Source organism: Fukomys damarensis, unplaced genomic scaffold (assembly GCF_012274545.1).
Source record: "Fukomys damarensis isolate Sample0158 unplaced genomic scaffold, DMR_v1.0_HiC HiC_scaffold_20, whole genome shotgun sequence".
Taxonomy (NCBI): domain Eukaryota; kingdom Metazoa; phylum Chordata; class Mammalia; order Rodentia; family Bathyergidae; genus Fukomys; species Fukomys damarensis.
Window position 1 is genome coordinate 26,490,061 of NW_022900932.1, and position 5,153 is coordinate 26,495,213.

Consider the following 5,153-nt stretch of genomic DNA (forward strand, 5'->3'; position numbering starts at 1 on the left):
CGCTCGCCCCGCGCCTCCTCCGAGCGCGCACGCGCACGGCCCAATCCCACACTAGCGCTCAGGAGCAGGTACCGGCCGAGCAGACTGCCAGGATTTGCCTTACGCCGGGCGTTCCATTCATGTGGCCCGAACCTACGACGGTGGCCCGGCGTTCTGGGCGCGCTGCAGAGCATGCTGGGACTTGTAGTCCACTGTTCACCCAGCGCGCCGAGATTTTGCTTTGTCGACCGGACAAGAGAAGTAATACTAGACCTGTTAGACAAAAAGCGACCGTTACCAAGGGTCCCAGGTGTTTTCTTGTTTAACAAAAGGTGATTGGGGGAGTGTAAGATTAAACAACCATTTAACTACAACTCCCGGCACCCCCAGTGTGCTGGGTGACACATTTCCGGCAGCTGGCCCGCGGAACAGTGGAAATTCCTGGCCGCTGAAAGGAACCGGGAAAGAGGGTCGTTAACCTTGTGTCTCCGCGCCAGCCTGGTCTGACACTAAGGGTCTCCTTCGTTTGCACTTGTCCCTGCGAGGGAGAACATAGAGTCAACCTTAGCTTTCGTGGCCGCCTACCAGTACTGTCTACCACAGGGATTGCGGGACGGCGCTTTCGTAATTATCTAAGTGTTTTAGGAGGTGAGGGGGTCGAATCCGTCCCTGGTGACCACGAGGGTTACTCAGGACAGTCTGGCCCAGCTGTTGTTTGCATCAGGGCCTGATGACGCGGCCTTCTTTTGGTTACAGAGCACGATAGTTATTTGTTGGGAGGACTTGAGAGGCCTTTTGGTGTAGTCAGGAAATCTGTATATCAATGGTATCAAACATAGTTTGCCTGAAAAAGCACCTGTTTAGAGGGAAGAAACTTATAAATGCAGATTCCTGGTTGTCCCTGAGAGATTTATTAGGGAATCCTGAGGCATCCTGGGAGAAACTGGCATGCAACAATTAGGCAAGCTCTTGTGAAGTTAGTTCACTCCTCAGGTATTCTCTACGAAGTGGAAGTGAACGTCAAACAGCAGTAGGTTATGAATGGAAAATTCAAGGTACTGGATGCTATGACTTGAAACGTAACCTTAAATTTAAAGTTCTATTGGACTTCTAAAGCTAAACATGGGTTTCTTGTACATTTTGTAGTCGGTGTGGTTCAGTAAGTCCTCTTCAGTTAAAATAGGCATGCTTTTTTAGTTGGTTATATAATCTAGCTAATGAGTATTCACTATTCCTGGCACAGTGTTAAGTGCATTATATAATGAATGTTATATTACTTAAACTTTATAGGAACGCCTAAGAGCTAGGCGCTATTATTATTCCCAGCTTGCAGATGACGAAATAAATTACACAAGGATGGTAGCTAGTAAGTAATTGACAGCATAAAGTAGCAAAGCAGAAATAAGTATAGTTTTACCAAAACACAACTTGAATCAAGTGTGAAAAGCACCAAATGGGAGTCAAGATGATACTGTTTTTCCAGCTTACTGTGTCACTAACAAGCTTTGTGACTTGGAGAAGATCCTAGTGTTCAGGTCCTTCATTTATTAATTTGTAGAATGCTGACTTTAGGGTGACAATAGTTCTGAACCTCAGTTACTCACCCTGGGGAGCTTAAAATTGTTCTGGAGGTCAGACCCTAGAGATTCTGATTTGGAGGAACTGGAGTGAAGGTTAGAATTTTCATTTTTAAGATACTCCTCTAAGTGATAAGCTCTTGATTATCAGCCCCGTTTGGAAATCAGTGCTAGACCTATAAATAATAAGACAGCCTAATATTAGGTGATTCTTAGAGGTAATGATATGCTTTATAAAAAGATTCCTAAGATTGATCAGCTTTTGGAGATCCATGCCCATTGTTATTTAAATGTACCATCAAAGTTCACTAAGGAATCCCTCTCAATCTCTTTCCTTTTTTCTATTTTTTTTGAGACAGGTTCTCACTATGTAATTCAGGCTGGCCTCAGACTTGGCCTCAGACTCCTGAGTGTTGGAATTACAGGCATGAGCTACCACACCTGGCTTAATCAAAGAAACTGAAGAACACATAACAGAAAAATGCCTTCCCTTAATTTACAAATACATATTTTTGTTTATTGGTTTTGCTTCTCTTAAGTTGTAATTCACAGGAGATACAGATTCTGTAGAACACAGATCTGATTTCCAAACTGTTGCTTTTTGTCAGTTGTCTGCACTTATTTACATGAAGTTCAGTATTTTCATGTATAAATTCCAGTAATATGATGATACCTGATGACACCATCTAGAGCACAGTAGCAGCTAATATTATAATTTTATTTATTTTTTAATATTATAGTTTTAAAGCTAATAATTGTAAAGACCAATTGGCATAAATATTATTCATCAAATATTGAAATGGAATTTTACTTGAAAATCAGCTTCAGGGTGAAATTTTTAAAAGATTGTCTTCACTGGTTAGATTATCTATCTGGTAATACTATTCTTGCTATTTATCCTGTGGCCTACCACTTAGAGCATGTGGTACTTTTTGAGGCCACAGACACATTGTCTTCATAATTCCTTGTGATACTGCCCTTTGGAGCTGTACTAATGAATATATTGACCTTAAGAACTGTGGTCCTTAGAAGCACTTTGCTTGGCTTTTTGTACCACTGCCAGGCTGAGTGGGTTTCTTTTAGAACTAACATCCTTTTTTATGTATCTTGTATTCCTTAGTGTTGCTATAAACCAAGTGAAGATCAAAAGAAATTCAGAAAAGGGCTAGGGCTTTAGCTCTGGTGCCATACCTGCCTTGTAAGTGCAGGGTCCTAAGTTTAATCCCCAATACTGCAAAAAGAAAAAAAAATCAGAAAAGAGAAGTGCTAGTAAGCAAATGCTAGGTAAATATGTGGCATAAACAAAGTTTGGAAAAAGTTTGGGATAGATGGACTCTATCCAATAATGAGTATCAACTGGGAACCAAACATTGTTCTAGGCTTTTGGGATTCAGCAAGGAACAAGGAAGATGGGTTAAATTCCCAAGAAATTTACCTAAATGTTTTGTAGGATAGGATAGGGAAGATGTGTTGGTTTGAACTTGTTCCCCAAAAGTTGGAAACATAATCTTAAAAAGTTCATAGATTGATAATATTTGGGGTGGGGCTTTTAGGAAGTATTTAGGGTTAGTTTCGGTCATAAGACCCCTTCCTCCTGTGATAGCATTAGTAGCTTTGTAAGAAGTGGAAGATGGACCTTAGTTTATGTGATTCCTCTTGCCATGTGATGCCCTCTACCATGTTATGATGTAGCCAGAAGGCCCTTAACAAAATCCTACACCATGCTTTTGGACTTCCCAGCCTCTAGAAGTATAAAGAATAAATACGTTACCCAGTCTCATGCATCATGTTATAGCAGCAGAAAATGGTTCAAGATGGATGTTTTTTATACAGCAGAGATAAATGAGTAACATAATTTCAGACAGAACTATCAATGGAGACAATAAAACAAGGTAATAGGATGTTGTGTGTGTGGTATGGTACTTGTGTGTGTGGTATGTTCCTTTAAATTGACCATAAAATAACAGGAGTGACAACCAGATAACCATGGAGTTGCTCCTGAATATCAAGGAGTTAGCTATGGAAACAGCTGGGGTCAAGCATTTTAGGATCAGAACTCTTAATCAGGCTCTTAAACAGTATTGGATACCATGAGTTTGAGCTCGTAAAAGGAATTTGGTTCCTACTAAATAAGAGGGAAAAATCAAGGCTTGTGGGATTTGATGACCTAGAGAGTGTCAGAATTCCTGAAGGAAGATGAAATTGGAGAGACAGACAAGGGTCAGATTATGTATGCCTAATAGGCCATGGGAGGGGAGACATAGGGAGTTGTGGGTTGTGGAAGGGAGTTGGATTTTATTGTCAGTGCATTGAGGAGTCTTTAATGAGTTTAGGATACCTGAATGACTTGATCTGTTTTACATTTTTAGGAGGTTGGTGGTAGCATAAATTTAACAATTGAGAAACACAACTAGATGCAGTATTCCAAAGACAGGAGAAGTAGTGTAGAGATTAGGAATCTAGTTTGTAGACACAGCTGACCGGACTTGCTGATGAGCTGTTTTTTTGGCAAGTATATTCTCTCAACATCTTCCCTTTCATGAGTTGACAGCTCTTCCCTTTCATGAGTTGATAGTGATAAGTTAGACTGATAAAGTTTGAAGCCTACCTCCCACCTCTGTCTATTACGTCTACAAATGGTGGACGCACACAGAAGCATGAGTAAAGTTGAGATTCAAAGTTGCTTAAATAATTAGGAAATTACAACTGGAAGAGCCCTCAGCCTATGTCTGTTTATCTCTACCTGCTTCTTTATGGTTTTATTCATTCTTTGGAAACTAGGCTTTAGGCTTATTCTTTTGTCTTCCGTCCTTCACCTATCTATGTTATGAGGCCCTCTTTTCCTTAATATGCAAGATAAAACTACTTCCTTTTACACAGATCTTCCTTTTTTGTTGATGTGCTTTGGTCACACATATTCAGTTGAGTTAAAAATATTAATATTCTTAAATGCTCAGAGTTCCTAACCTTTAGTTTTTTGTTTGTTGGTTTGTTTGTTTTTGAGACAGGGTCTCACTGTGTAGTTCAGACTACCCTGGAACTCACTGTGTAGCCCAGGGTGGTCTCTATGATCCTCCCGCCTCAGCCTCCAGAGTGCTGGGATTATAGGCGTGCACCACCACACCCAGCCTAACCTATAGTTTTGTTTCTGTTCATAAAATGGGCTAGCAAGTTTCTCTTCCCAGCAGCCTTATATTATATATTTGACTTTTATATTACCATAGAACATGATAAATTCATTAAAATGTTCCTATATTTAGACTGATTTATACGTCATTATATGTGAAATATTTTGGCTTTCTTTTCAGATTTAAAACATGTTGGCATATATTTCTTATCCCACTTCGTGCATGCATGTTAAATTGTAAGAGAAATAATGAAAATGAGAAGAACTGGCAGCATGGCTTTGTTGCTAACTTAATAGGACAGTGGCACTGTGTAAGCTTTGCCACTGTGTTACTAAGTCATTTGATCCTACTAGATCCCACTTTTTTCACAGTTGTGGAAAGCACATCTCCTTAGCCCATTGTAGAAGACAGAAGAAATATAAGGATGATTCAGACAAAACCAAACATATATTTTCTTCTCATTTAGCTA